Source organism: Tachypleus tridentatus, chromosome 7 (genome assembly GCF_004210375.1).
Source record: "Tachypleus tridentatus isolate NWPU-2018 chromosome 7, ASM421037v1, whole genome shotgun sequence".
Lineage (NCBI taxonomy): Eukaryota > Metazoa > Arthropoda > Merostomata > Xiphosura > Limulidae > Tachypleus > Tachypleus tridentatus.
The window spans coordinates 71,196,765-71,213,293 of record NC_134831.1 but is presented as its reverse complement, the minus strand read 5'-3'; the positions used below and the strand labels follow the sequence as shown (position 1 = coordinate 71,213,293).

At 31.8% G+C, this 16,529-nt stretch overlaps 1 long non-coding RNA gene across 1 annotated transcript; it reads left to right on the top strand.

Annotated features, from left to right (window-relative positions):
* The first annotated feature begins 4,200 nt into the window (after nucleotides 1-4,200).
* Nucleotides 4,201-5,150, top strand: LOC143255939 (uncharacterized). Its single transcript, XR_013030930.1, has 2 exons — nucleotides 4,201-4,405; nucleotides 4,688-5,150. It is a non-coding gene; the product is annotated as an uncharacterized LOC143255939 (long non-coding RNA).
* Nucleotides 5,151-16,529: the final 11,379 nt, after the last annotated feature.

The window sequence follows — 16,529 nt, the reverse complement described above, 5'->3', positions numbered from 1 at the left end:
TTATACAGAAATTAGAAAATGCTGGATAAATAACAGTATTGAATAAAACAGAGGCACTCTTTCCTTCAGTAACAATTAATAATGGATTTAAGTACTTTAAGAGAAACGTGATTTGACTGTTAAAATATGGACTTTCGTTCCTGATCAGTAATATTTCATCCTTTATCAAAATTATACATTTCTTTGTCTTGAAAGTAAAAAAAATCATAAGAAATAAAGAAAAATGGTTTTCACTATGTTGTGTTGAAAAACTAAAACCAAATTCTCCTTTATCGTTTGTTGTTCCTGTATCTCACATGGCTTTCAACGAGGCTTTCAAGGGCGAGCATGTTTGGCGCGACAGGGATGCGAACCCTCAGATTACAAGTCGCACGCCTTAGCACGCTTGGCCATTTCGGACTTAGTTAAAAGCTTTAATTCTGAATTCAAATCGAGTATAGCCAGCGAACATGAACCGGCGATAAAACTAAAAGATAAAGGTAAAAATTGTATGTCATTGGCTCAAAGTGTAACTAACATTATATTGTGAAGAATACGCGACAGCATCTGATACTGGAGGATAAGGAAGATTCTTTATTTTCCTAGTATCTGTGGTGTTTATAGGAAACAGTTGTGTTAATATGGCAGTTGTAAGTAGAAAAAAATAAGTAAATTTTAAGTTGGTACAAGAGAAGCGTGTTGCCCACAGAAACATAACTTTGTGCATTCTATCAATTGAAGATTTGTGTTGTCTTTGATATTAGTTTCTTAGCTATTATTTCAGTTCTTTATTTTTTCTTTGTTCAGAGCTTTCAAATTAGAGACGTTAAGAACTATTGTTTGATGGTTTACCACAAAATACTAGAAAATTAAGACAAGATTATTCGAAGCTATATAATGTGTTATCCGTGCTGTGTCTACAATGGTTAACAATAAATTCCCCTTTTTTTCTTATCGTTCCAAGTATTAGATAGAAGGGAGGGAAACAATTATTATAAATTAGAATGGAAATATTTTAGAACAAACTACTACGCTGTGTGGACAGCCCTGTAAAAGTAAATTTAAGATAACTTCGATGTTAAAATGAATTTTTTATTACAGAAAAAAGGTATTCAAAAATAGTAACATTGATCAAAATTTCTCTTTTATTTAAAATAAGGATGTTTATTTTTTAAATATTACACGATTAGGTAATGTTGAAATAATGGTCTTTGCTTCTCTTTCTTCAATAAATGAAGTGATGAACTAACCATATACAACTTAAAAATGAAGTATTGAGTGTTCTTTAACAATTAAATATTGAAAGATATCTTGCTTATTTGATTTTTTTAACAATTAATTTATGTTATAATGAAAAGGGCAATCATTAACAGGCCTTATTTTCAGTTAGTGAGCATTTTGTAATAATTTGCGTTACAGAACTTATTTCAAGTCTCAACCAAATAGGGCCTGGCATGGCCAAGCGCGTATGGCGTGCGACTCGTAATCCAAGGGTCGCGGGTTCGCGCCCGCGTCGCGCTAAACATGCTCGCCCTCCCAGCCGTGGGGGCGTATAATGTGACGGTCAATCCCACTATTCGTTGGTAAAAGAGTAGCCCAAAAGTTGGCGGTGGGTGGTGATGACTAGATTCGTTGGTAAAAGAGTAGCCTAAGAGTTGGCGGTGGGTGGTGATGACTAGCTGCCTTCCCTCTGGTCTTACACCGCTAAATTAGGGACGGCTAGCACAGATAGCCCTCGAATAGCTTTGTGCGAAATTCCAAAACAAACAAACAAACAAAATTGTTATTACTTTGAGGAAATATCAATATTTCCTCAAAGAAATATAAAAACTAACAAAATTTATGTTTGTTTTGGAGTAATTTAAATATTATTTCTAACAATTGAGGTAACTGGAGACGCGATCAAAGAATCGTGTATAAATATCAAAAATATTTAGTGAATCAGAAAATTTTAATTTATTAAAAAGAGTATAAATTCAGACTGGCGGGTGATGATGACTAGATGCCTTTCCTCTAGGCTAGCACAGACAGCCCTCGTGTAGCTTTGCGAAAAATTCAAACCAAACAATACTGAGGACAGCATGTCTTTGTTTCTAATCGAGATAATTACCCAAAACGCTATAAGTGTTATTTTGCAAGTTCCAACAGATGGATGCAAACTCGAGGAAATAAGCACGCTTCACTCTACAGAATGAATAAACAAACATATTACATGGCCTGTAATCACTGTACTCTTTTTTAGAATGAACAACAGATGTTTTCATGCTAATTCTTATTGTTCTGTACATGAATATTGTACATGAATAAACAAACATAGTACATGGCCTGTAATCACTGTACTCTTTTTTAGAACGAACAACAGATGTTTTCATGCTAATTCTTATTGTTCTGTAGCATTGTGACTTTTTTGCTGTAGCCCCCCAAAAATTGAGACCTCTTCCCATTGAGTAAGTACGCCATTTTCAACTGGCGTACATGAATATTTATTTAATTTTAATCACAATATATTAACATAACACTGTGACTATACTTACCACCAGAGCTTTCGAGATAGTTAGTTCAAAATCGTTTCACAATTAAAATATATTATGGTCAGGTTTGTTTGGAAGTTCTCGGAAAGCTACACGAGGGCTATATGCACTAGCTGTCCATAAGTTAAGACTAGAGAGAAAAAACAGATACCTGAATAATAAAAAAATATAGTATATCAAACAATAAATAATTAATATTTACTGACTTGCAAGTAAATTTAAATTCACAACATATAGAACAGTAAATACATAATTTCTCCAACACTCCAATTCAACACTATATGTTTTCGAAAATAACTGTGCCATTAGTACTTCCATATTTAGGAAACCATTCAACACAAATACGTTAAGAAACTACAAAATTCATCACAACTTTGTGTTCACATCAAATTAAAATTAATTAATTCATTAAAATTTCTCCTTTTTGTATATATTATACATATATATGTATATAAAGAGAAGTCACATTCCTATGTTCAGCATGTGCTTGTTTTTAGTTGAGTTAATTACCATTAAGTAAATCATCCCTCTAAGTAGAATTTATTAACTTTAAAGTGAATTCTCAAGCAGTCAAAGGAACTAACTAATCATACTCACTAATTAGTATGATAAAATACACTTATCCATATCCAATAATTACATAAGTAATATTTTATCTTTTATTCTGACATACCTGAAGCCCAGCATGGCCAGGTAGGTTAAGGCGTTCAACTCCTAATCCGTGGGTCGCGGGTTAAAATCTTCGTAACACCAAACATGCTCACCCTTTCAGCGATGAGGATATTATGATGTAACGGTCAATCTCACTATTCGTTGGTAAAAGAGTAGCCAAGAGTTGGCGGTTGGTCGTAGCGACTAGCTGCCTTCCCTCTAATCTTATACTGCTATATTAGGGACGGCTAGCGCAGATAGCCCTCGTGTAGCTTTGTGCGAAATTCCGAAGAACAAACAAACATACCTGAAAATTTAGTGTATTTCTAAGAAATCAGCTAATTTTTCCGTTTTGGTATTTTTATGACCTTCATCTACCTGACGATTCACCATTTAAAAAGTTGCAAAAAGTTGCAATGAAAACAAAACAGCAGAAGTTAATTCTGAATAAGTTACAAAAATCTAAATATTAGTTATTGCATTTTACCAAACAACTTTCAAAATATTAGAAAACTTGATAATTTTGTGGCGTTAATGTTTTAAATTCGAGGGAAACATTAAAGATATTACAATGGCAGAACAAAAAGTTAACGTATTCTTATTACATTGATTCCATTTAAAATTTGAGATTACTATCATATGACTTCGTTATTATATAAGACTCATATTTTCTTCTTTAAGAAATTTTCTTACTGCGTAGATAAAGGTGATCAATATCAGAATTCACTTGAGGAATTTTGTTTGGTTGTTTCTTAATTTAAGATAAAACAACTCAATGATGGAAAACTGAATCATTATTTTTGTCTGAGATAATCTGTTAGTCATATGACTCAAAGTATTATCATTACTGATTGCATAATATAATACTTTTAATTAGATCCTGCCCATCTGTTGATCCTAGTATAGTTTGATGATATTCACTATGAACTGTAATTATTTCATGACACGTAAGTTTCCTCTTTCATATAATAAGGCACCTGCAGCTTTATCTCATCCTATTGGTAGAGATATTTCCTGCACTGTATTTCGCACTGTGACGGGACAAAAGTGGAACATTCACGTAGCGTTCTGAGTGCCACGTTTTTCGTTGACATTGCAGACTTAAACTATATAATCTTGTGTTTGTCATGAGTGAAGTCATTGTTCTACAGGCTTTTGCCCTATCTTTCTTTGCACGCTTATCATTTACAGTGTAAAGAGACTAAAGTAAACATTTGGTAATGAAATTCTTTGGACGGAAAATGGTAAGGGAACAAAAACAGTTTTCAATCTGGTATTATTTGAATCATTATTACAAAGTTAGGGACAATTTTGTTTCATATTTAATTTGATCATTATAGCCTCCAACAATAACCTTCAATATTCGGATTTTGAAATGCATTAGTTGTAATTCATCAATACTTGAAATATTCTGCGATGTGATATCTCTTTAGACGTTATAAAAGCTTGGCAAAATAGAACATCTATTAACATATTATGTTATTTTTCTATTGTTTCAAGATATACCATTTTCTTTTTTGATCTAGGGAAAGCTGCAATGGATTGCAATAATTTTTGTGACGTTTACACTTGTTAGAAGCGTTGATTTTAAACAAATTGAGCACACTTATAACAATGTAATTGACCCCTCCGTTGTAAAGTTACGTCAAGATGGTGAATTTGGCAGATTTGGAGGTGCTGGACAATATGGTCTTCCAAAAATAACAGGAGATTTTAGATTCTTTGTGAACAGCCTAAGAGGTAGAAGATAATGTGGATTTGTACTGAAGGTTCTCGGAGAGGTGGATATGAATGGTGATAATCCAGTTGCTTTTACTATTGGTATTTTGTATCATGGTGTATCTTTATGATTTTACAGCCTAACAATACACTTTATACAGTTGCAGAATAATTTAAATTTCATTTTCATCATTGTGTTTATTTACATAAATTAAAGAAAGTTAGCAAGAGCTTTTATATTATTGTATTTACTTTTTATTAGCATATCAATAAACGAACATATACGTTAGAATAAAATAAACCAAACACATGAACTTTATAATCTGCACTTAAAAGATTTCTTATTCCAAAACCTTAATTAACATGTAACAGAAATACATGAGCAAATCGAGAACAAATGAGATACATCATGCTAAAAATCATAACAAACAACTTGCATAATAGCAACAACAACAACAAAAAGAAATAAACAATATTTGAGTATTGGAGCCTGTTGGAGGTATCGAGAAATCGCGAAGAACAAATCCATACAACCATACTTAAAGTTATTGAAAAGGAATGTTTATAAATTATACAGAAATTAGAAAAAGATGTAAATTGATAAATACTTTACAGTGTGAAACATAAGGTGTAACGAAAAACCTTTTCACTATATTGTGATAAAAAGGAAAACCTAGTTCTTCCTGGTCGTTTGTTACTCCTGTATCTCTCATGGCTTTCAATGTGGCTCAAGACGGTGTAAGATAGTTTGTTGTTTCAGACTGTTTTCCTTTCTTGTGTGATCTTAACTAAGATACAAACTTTTCTAGAAAAAGCTATATAAGGGCTGAAAGTTGTTATTATGACAAGTGATGTCCCAAACTTTCCAAAATGATATAGAATTCTCATTTTTTAGGAACATTGTTTTCATTTTTTGACCTAAATCAATTTACAAGTTTTGAGAACATACTTCTTATCCATACGTTCTCACCTACAGATGAATATACTAGTGGTTATATTGTATGCGTTTTCAATATTGCCAGTGTGTGAATGGTTGATGAAGGAAGAGTTTGTTTTTCACTTCTTTTATTTTCAAACTTGAGTATTCTAAACAGGTAACGGTTATATTAACAAGAAGGGAATCTGTTTACAATACCAACTTCTTATGAAGCAAATAAATAATGGATAATAATAATTCTAATAATATACGGATCTGATTCAATATAAACCTCTGTCTACATGATTAGATTCATCAGTGTAACGTATGGTATAAAAGAATATCAGTTCAAAAATTTCGTTTAAATGTTATCTTGTAGTTTATAAAATAATGTATTTTACTGCTAAGATAAACTAAAAAGGTCGCTGACATCGGATGATCACTATTTGTTCTTAATCATTCCTTTTCATGCGGAAATTTCCTGTTACGTGATGATGTCAGATTTTTAGTATGTCACAGTTATCATATTTTATTTTCTAACTTAATAAAAAACTTCATTTCACCGAAACAAAAACTGCATTCTTAAACACATAACCTGTTACTCTAAAAGTATTTAAATTAAAGCTTAATAGAATAGAAATTAAGTAAGCAAAAAAACAACCAGGTTCAGTTTTCTTTATTCTAAATAAAATACATAAGTTAATAATAAGTTACACAAACAATTTATTCCCCCCAAAAAATGAAGCTGGTATAATGATCAATATGGAAGTTTGTTTGTGATCTCACTCAACAGATAACGCTACACATCATAGCTTCAATCACAAATTCTGATTTTGAGATGTTAAATTTCAGAACAGTATATAACACCATCGTATTTATTATTTCGTTCACATCTACAGATAAATAGTTACATAGACGTTCACACCATTGTTTCATTATAGTACAAAACTCAAAGAACCTCTGAATATTTCATGAGTAATCTTGTACCAAGTTTAAGTAGTTTAGAATAGTTCCAAAAGACTTTATTAGTTTGTCAACAGAAGCCTACATATGACTGTTTTCATTTGATATGTTTAATAAAGTTCGTTGAAGATATATTCTTTTTTTTAAAATTAGTTATTAAATCAAATGAAAACTTCTGTATGAATCTATATTTTAATAATTATGTCACCTTCACTACCAAGTCAAAAAATATTTATTTTCTTGAATTCACGGTTTTGTTAGTACTTGTTTCAGTGTATTAGGTAGCTACTTTTATTTTACTTATAAAGCTAATACCCTAAAATAGAAATTCGATTAATAATAATTTGGAAACTAACTATGTAATTTATTTAGTTTCGAATATTTAATAAATTGTTCTTAAATTTCGGAAATATTTCAAAACATGTATTCAATATCTGCATTCTTTATGTAACAATAATAGATATTCCTTTGAAAAACAAAACATTAAGAACAATACATAGTGCTAGAATAACAATATGCAAGGTTACTTTTAATGGTGTTTAAGTTTGACGTTTATTGTTATAAAACCTCCTTGAAATAATCTTACATGTATACCATCTTTATTCTTGCAAAGCGCAATTAAATTGATCACAAAAATTAATAACTTCTTTACTTTAAACACATTAATGAAGTAGGAAAGACAAACTCTTGAACATATAACATATTTTCATACTGTTAAATGACAGAAGAAAGGGAAAGTTACAACTTATATTATAAATCTATGAATTTCCTCCAATAGTAGTTTAACGGTAATTTAATTTTTGAGGCTTATGAGTATAAAACTCGGTATAAAAGCAGATCACAGATAGCAATTTATTTTGGTTTATGGTTAGCAACAAATAAGTAATATCTCTTAGTTTAATATCAAACAGAGTCTTTAAAAATTAAATATCAAGTTAGATTGTTAAAACCACCAAGTTTATTCATTTATTATAATTTCTTAATGTATAATTGATTTTGTTCGATGCTATCACATACTTTAATCTTTAGGATGGAATAAACGACTTTATAAACACATTTATTGGAAGTGGAATTACTTAATTTAAACATATGAAATCTTCTATTATCCATTAATATTATATTCTTTCATAACCATCTTAGAAAAGGCAGATATAATAACACACACACTCAAGTTATGCATCTTGTATGTCTGCAGACTTTAAACGCCACAAACCAGGTTTAGATACCTGGTTGGTAGAACAGTGTTTGAAATTTTCTACTTAATATTAAACAAAATAAACTTCATATCTTGATGTGAATTTTAAAAAAATAATATTTTCTTTCAAAAATTCACTATGTTTAAAACAGAAACGTTTTAAATGCGTATATATTTCTATTTATTTCAATTTTTCTGTGACAATTTGGCCTAAGGAACTCTTAACTTAATTTTTTTTCATGAATTGTTAATTTTACATAAATAAAATTGAAATTGAAATGTGATAACTAAAATCATTAATGTATTCAACGGCCCAAATTTCATGGTATCTCTGCTAGGTGATATTTTGTCGTGTTTGTTTTTAAATTTTGCGCAGAGCTACACGAGGGCTATCTGTGCTAGCCATCTCTCGTTTACCAGTGTGAGAATAGAGGGAAAGCAGCTAATTATCGTCAACCACCGCCAAGTCTTGGGCAACTTTTTTAACAACAAAAAAACAGTGGGATTTGCCGTCATATTATAACTCCTCCACAGCATAAAAGGCGAACCTGTTTGTGCGACGGGGACTCGAATCAGCGACCCTCAGATTATAAGTCGAACGCCTTACCCAACCTGGTCATGCCAGGCTGTTTCGTCATCAACGCAGTCATTTCTACACAATAAATTATTTCCACTCTGTCCGCTTGCTTGCAGTTGAATATTGGTTCCTCATTTTCTCTATTTCATATGTGTTCTCTTTATTTTCATTGTCTTTTTACATAAAAGAATAAAATTTATCATTTACTTTGTGCTAAAAAGTATAGCATATTAATTATTTTACGTTGTTATTAATTTAATGATGATTTTAAACCTTTTATAGCTCGTAATATCTTTCGTATTTTAAAAATAAAAACAAAAGATTCTTTTGTTTTGTTTTTTGCATGGAAATTTACTCATATTTTTCTTTTAAGATGGCGACGCATTTACCGACTATCATATTGTTAAAGCAAGATTTCAATTACGACGCCCCCCAGTGGCTCAGCGGTATGTCTGCGGACTTACAGCGCTAAAATCCGGATTTAGATACTCGTGGTGAGCAGAGTACAGATAGCCCATTCTGTAACTTTGTGCTTAACTCAAAACAACAAAAACAACAACATCAATTACGACATTTGAAGAATATATTTTATTTCACTATTTTTGGAACAAACACATATTATTGCCAAAACTAACTTTAACAAATATTTTTCAACTGTACAAGTAAGGAAATAAATGAACATTTTGGCATCAGATGTGACTTTCACTATCTGTTTACTATTGGTGTACTAATAAAGATAAATTTACAACGGTAATATCAGGCCGGGCATGGCCACGCGTGTTAAGGCGTTCAACGCGTAATCCGAGGGTCGCGGGTTCGAATTCCGGTCACGCCAAACATGCTCGTCCCCACGGCTGGTAAAAGAGTAGCCCAAGAGTTGGCGGTAGGTAGTGATGACTAGCTGCCTTCCCTCTATTCTCATACTGCTAAATTAGGGACGGCTAGCGCAGATAGCTCTTGAGTAACTTTGCGCGAAATTAAAAGAAACGGTAAAATCATGGGGTCTATTCCCTTCGGTGGACTAAGCATTGAGCGAGAAGTGGCTTTGTTATCAACAAAAAGCAGATACACTGATGAAGGAGAAAAATAAAGAAATCGAATATAGTAGGAGTGAAGAGTTCGTTGACATTCTGGTTGTGTGTTATATTAGTTCTTCATTTACTGTAGACTAGGTATTCAAGTAAGTCGTTGTATTCAATATTTAGTAAGGGTCTATTACATTGTCAACATTGGCCATGGAAGGGAGCATGACTCGTGATCTCAGAGATGCAGCTTCCAATTTCAGTTCTACCTAATATTGTAGCCTTTAGCCCTGGGTTATTTTTGAACTTCGTGCACAGTTACACAACGAGCTATATGAACTAGCTGTCTTAATTTAGCAGTGTAAGAATAGAGAGAAAGCATTTAGTATTCAACGCCAACTCTTGTCTTACTCTTTTACCAACGATTAGTAGAAGATATCGTCACATAATAACACCCCCACAGCTCATAAATCGAGCATATTTGGTCATTACGGGATTTTCAGCCATGGATCGTTATATTTTTATGTTACGTGAAGAGAGTCGATTCTTTGAGAAAGGAAAGACCCCCAGTAATAGCATATTTCTGTTCCTGCATCTAACATGAAACATAGACAAGTGGAAGAAGCTTCTATTCCTTGATGAAAAAAACATTAACCTGGATCGTTCAGATGGCGACCAACATTACTGGCACGCTAAGGATATCCCACCAGAGACATTTTCTACACGATACAGCGGAGGAGGTTCCATCAAGATCTGGGGTGCTTTCTCCTTCCATGGAACAATGTAGTTTCAGGTTATACAGGGCCGTCAAACAGCAGCTGGCAACATTGCATGTTGGTGAGAGCATCCTTATTGTCTGAAAGCCCTCGCTTGTGTGGAAATGACTGGAACTTTCAGCACGACAACGTTGCAATCCATAATGCCCGCAGGACAAAGGACTTTATCGTGGCGAATAACGTTACTTTTTTGGACCAACCAACGTGTTCTCCCGAACTGAACCCCATTGAAAATATGTGGGGATGGATGGAAAGAGAAGTCTATAGAAATGACGTCAATTCGAAACAGCGCATGTTTTTTGTTAAGCCATCTTCATCACTTGGAATAACATTTCAGCCAGCCTATTGCAAACGCTTATATCGAAAATGCCAAAGCGAATGTTTGACGTTATTCGCAATGACGGCCGTACAACTCACTACTGAAACCTCTTATTGGGAATTTACTATCCTGTTTACGACTTCTTTTTGGTAAGGTCTTAAACTTTTGACCAGCTAGTATTTAGACTAATTTCATAGTGTTCACATTTTCTCTATTAAATGCTAAAAACGTTTTTATTTTTATTTTCCCTTTTCTTATTTTCATTTTTCGAAGCTCTACTCAAATAAGTGGTTGAGTCTAACAACGCAAAATGCCTATTTTGTCCATCTAGTGTTTGAAAAATTAGAATTCGTTACCTTGTCTAATTTGAGTTGTAATTATTGATATATGTACTGCTATATATATTCTCCTCATAAAAAGTTATTATGAAGAAATTTAAGTTACTTATCTTTATCCTTGAAATGTAAAGTGGCTCTGTATCTATTAATTAAACACTAGTTGCTAAGAAAAAATGACGTAATTAACTTGTGATTTTAGAACAATTTAAATGATTGAAGATACGATCAAACAAAAGTATATTAATAACAAATATATTTTATGAATAATAAAATATTAATTTATTAACATTTATTGAAAATATATAAAGTTACGTATACTTCAGTCTACTATACGGTAGAGTTTTATTATAATGATTAAAATAACAGTACGGCTAACATAAGAAAGCTTTCGTAGCAAAGGCTGATCAACTAAACCAGATATCAAAACGTGTTATCACTACACGGGGCGTGTCCAGACTGTCATTCTCAAAAATCACTGTACGCGAACTCTTAACCGATAAATCATTTATTTTCAGTGGGATTCACATTAACGATCATACATCAGACTCTTCTATTTGACAATATTAGCTTTAAAATTTCGTTGGGTGTTCTCTATTAGTTATCTTACTCATAGAATTAATACAACGATTATTTTTCTAATAAAAGGAACAAGTTTTAAAAGGCGTTATTTTCACAATTACACAACTAGTGTTTCACTTCTTGCCAAGTTGAAAGTACGACAAGTATCATGTTTACGCCGAGTTTCATCTGTTTGAAACGTATTAATCCTATCAATATTATTGATTTAATGTATCATTATTTTTGTCTAAGATAATCTGTTAGTCATATGACTCAAAGTATTATCATTACTGTCTGCATAATATAATACTTAAATTATATGAATATAATTAAATAGATTTTGTCCACCTATTGATCCTGGTATATTAGTGTTTAATGATATTCACTATATAGTCTAATTATTTAATTACACGTAAATTTCCTTTTTCATATAGTGAGACCACTACAGTTCTTTCTTATCCTCTTGTCAGATACATTTTCTGCTTTGTATTTCGTACGGTGATTGGACAAAAGTAAGACATTCATGTAGTGTTCTGACTGCCCCCTTTTCCGTTGACATTGTAACTATGTAATCTTGTGTTTTTCAACAGTGATGTCGTTGTTCTACTGGCTCTTGCCCTCTCTCGCTTTGCACACTTATCATTGGCAGTGTGAAGAAAATGAACCGAGACAAGATCTTAGAGAAATTGGGTACATTTCTCACAATCGAAATGAGAGGAGAGCAGGACACAGTAGTGGAAAATGATGGAGATTTATACTGAAGGTTTTGAAAGAGGTGGATATGAATCCAACTGCTTTTACTATTGGTATTTTGTATCCTGATGTATCTACATTTTTAGAAACACAAACCATTAAATCTAAAGCATGTGTAAATAAGTTTAAAGAATTCACAAGCTGTCGTCTGTAATTTATCGTATTGTTATTCAAACTCAAAATATTTATGACTGAAACTTTATTATTTTACAGCCTAACTGTACATTTGATATTGTTAGAGAATATTTGAAATTTAATTTTGGTTATTGTATTTATTTATACAAATTAAAGAAATTTAGCAACAGCTATTATATTATTTTATATGCTTTTTATTAACATGTCAATAAACGAACATATACGTTAGGTTAAAATAAACCAAGCACATGAACTTCATAATCTGCACTTTGGTAACAATCCAAATTCTCAAATGATATGTAACAGAAATACCTGAGCAAATCGAGATCAAATGAGATACACTGTTCTAAAAATCGTAACAAACAACTCTCGAAATGGTAACAACAACAACAAAAAAAAATAAAGAAATAAAAAGTAATATTTAAGTATTGAGGTCCGTTATAAGGTATCGAGAAATTGCGAAAACCAAATCCATATAACCAAACTTAATGTTAATGAAAAGAAGTGTCTGTCAATTATATAGATATTAGAAAAGGATATATATATATATAGTTTTCCTCTACTTTACAGTGTAAGACATAAGGTGTAAACAAAAAGCCTTTTAACATTGTCGTATTTCAAAATGAAAACCTAGTTATTCTTGATTTTTCTTGTTGCTGTATCTCTCATGGCTTTTAACGTGGCTCTAGACGGTGTACGACAATCTGTTGTTTGAGGCTATTTTCCTTTCTAGTGCGATATTAACTAAGATACAAACGTTTCTACAAAAAGCTATATAAGAAGTAAAAGTTGGTAATATGACAAATGATGTCCTAAACTTTCTGTTAAACCAATATGGAATTATCTTTTTCAGCAACTTTGTTTTCAATTTCTGACTTAAACCATAATTTGTAAATGACAAAATTATAAACATGTTAAAATAACTGTTATGTGTTAGGAACCGTGTATCTAGATTTGTAAAATCAAATAATTTTGCTCGATCATCCAGTATGATATGTCACTCCAGTTTCTAACAGATAAATAGAAACAAGGTATCTGGCCTACTTCACATACAACCAATACATGGGCTACTCTTATATCACAAAATAGTGGTTTCATTGTCACTTTCTTAACAGACACAGACTCTCACCGAGATAGAAGCGAACAGTGGATACGTGGATTCACACTACAAGCAGTTAACCACAAAGCCACACTCGTCTCTATAAAAACTGATCATGGGACATGATCAACTGAATAACATTTTACAATTACTGTAATAATGATTTTTTATGTAAAAGTTCAACACTTTAATATATAACAATATTGTTATCATTAAACAGAACTGGAAATATAACCAGTGACCTAGTGGTTTCTTTGTGGGCTTGTATACAGTTTTTATACCTGTGTTGGACATAATACAGATAACCCATTGTGTAACTTTGTGCTAAGTATCAAAAGAAACAAACATAAAGAGAAAAACGATAACTACAAACAGCAAATAAAATACAGGGTTAAAGCAACAATTTGACAACTTTATATTTCTTAAACTTACCGGAATTCTTTTCCCTCAGAAAACATTTGTTCTTAGTTGTTCATGATAGAATACACTTTGTTGTTATTATAATAATAATAATAGAAATGTATAAATAGTCGAAGCAAAAATTACTGTGTGATTGTTTCAATATGAATATTGTTTAATTTTCAGTGTCTTAATTGGAAACAAACAACAATTAAATTGGTTTAAACTGTCTTTGAATCTCTTTCTTTCATACAACCGTATAATATCAATTGCGAACTTTTTGCCCCAATCAATGCTTCTTATTTTCCGCATTATATGGATGTTGAACAAATACTCTTTATTGTAATGCTGAAACACTTGTGTAAAAATGTTTATAAGCGTTTTTTTTTTGTATACGTACAAATAAACGACTTGTTTACATTTCAGAAAAAGAAACTTAAAGTTATAACTGTTAAAAATAGCGTGTTGTTCAAGTCAAAGTTTACAAACTATTATGAATTTATCCCTATTAGACTAAAGCCTCTAAACTTTAATGTTTTTATGATGAAATATTACCGTCCCACCTTTCATATACATTAAAAACACAGTATTACTCAGTGTTCTACAATAACCGAATTGTTACATTGTTACATCTTTATCTCTTTGCATGTTTCCACAAACAGAACGAATATTTGTAATAATGTGATCGTCTCGTTTCATAGAACAATAAATCAAGTAATTTTTGTTACAAAATGATAGCTAATTAACAGAGTTAAAATATATCGGAGTAATAAATATTAATCTCAATATATATGTACATATCCTGACAATCGGAAGTTCTTCTAAAAAAATTGACTAAACTCGTATGGTAGATTAAAATTATAAACTTTTATATCAGTTGAATCAATGACTACAAGTTTAATATCTTTTTATATTTATTCTGGTCGGCGCATGCACTACAACAATTGAAATTATTTTAATTGTTAATTCATATCTTACAACAGTCGATCTCATCACATTCTGGTAACTAATATGCTACAGCAATGAATGTCGTCCAACACTAGTAGCTACTATTAGAGAATAAAGATTGATACAGCTCGAACAGGTCAAAAAACTTTCTTATTATGTTAAACTTGTAAGGCAACGCAAGGACTACCTCCACTAGCCGTCCTTCATCTGACAGAGTAGAACTAGATGGAAAAAAGCTAGACACTACCATCCACCGAAAACTCTTAGACAACTCTTTTTCCTACGAATACTGGGATTGCCTGTTACATAATACTGCCATTGATGAAGAGGCGAGCATGTTGATTGTGATGGACATACAAACCTGCGAACATCAGATACTAATCAGTAGCCTTTAACTATTGGACCAAGCCACGCCCACAACTTGGTTGAAAATGTGGAAAGTTTCTTCTTTTGAGAACCGTTTTCACTTTAAAATATCGTGACATAAATTATTTGATTTACAATTTTTACAAATTTCAGGACGTTTATTTCAGTTCTGAGAATATACGTGGTGATAAAGTATTCCTCTACAAGTTACGTGACCTATAGTGGCAGCAGACATGTTTACACTACTAATAGAACGGATATTACTACTAGCAATTAATTTCTGTAGTACATATAACTACAAGGCAAAAACGATGAAGACGAATCAGTTTGCAGTGGTCAAACTTTTCATGAATTTTTCTCGTATAAAATGTAATGTTTTTATATTTTATAACTACTTACATTTATTTAAAAAAGTAATGTTTCAAGAAATCCAGTTATTCACTTCTACGTCTAAAATTACACCAGCAGAGTATAATCATAATCTGACATAAAGTCATAGAGAAAGTCATGTTTTTGTTGTTATGAGAGAACTTTTATTGAAAATTGTGTTCAATTGTTAAAAGAATAGATGTTGAACTTATTGTATTTATTTTCGGTTTATTTTTGAACCTTGATTTCCCGAAGTATAAAAATACTTTTAAAGAAGTTTGTTTGTGATAACACTCAATAGATAGCGCCACATGTCAAACATCAATCATAACTTTCTTCTTTTATATCTTGTTAAAATTCAGCACAGCAACTTGCACAATCTTATTTATTATTTCGTTCACATCTACAGATAGACAATTATACAGACAGGCACGAACTTGCACCTTTATAGCTGAAAACTGTAAAAATGTCAAAACAATTCATGAGAAATATGGTATTAGTTAAGTTTAAGTAGAAAAGAGTAGTCCCAAACGACTTTATTACTTTGCAAACAGTTTGTTTGTTTTGTTTGTTTGTTTTTAAATTTCGCACAAAGCTACTCGAGGGCTATCTGTGCTAGCCGTCCCTAATTTAGCAGTGTAAGACTACTCTTGGGCTACTCTTTTACCGACAAATAGTGGGATTGCCTGTAACATTAAACACCCCCACGGCTGAAAGGGCGAGCATGTTTGGCGCGACGGGGATGCAAACCCGCGACCTAAAGATTACGAGTCACACGCCTTACCACACGCTTGGACATGCCGGGCCAGTTTTCAAACAGAAGACTACTTATGACGTTTTCATTTCATAAGATTAAAAAGTTTGTTGAAACTATAATCATTTTCTTTAAATTAGTTATTAAAGTGAATAAATTCTT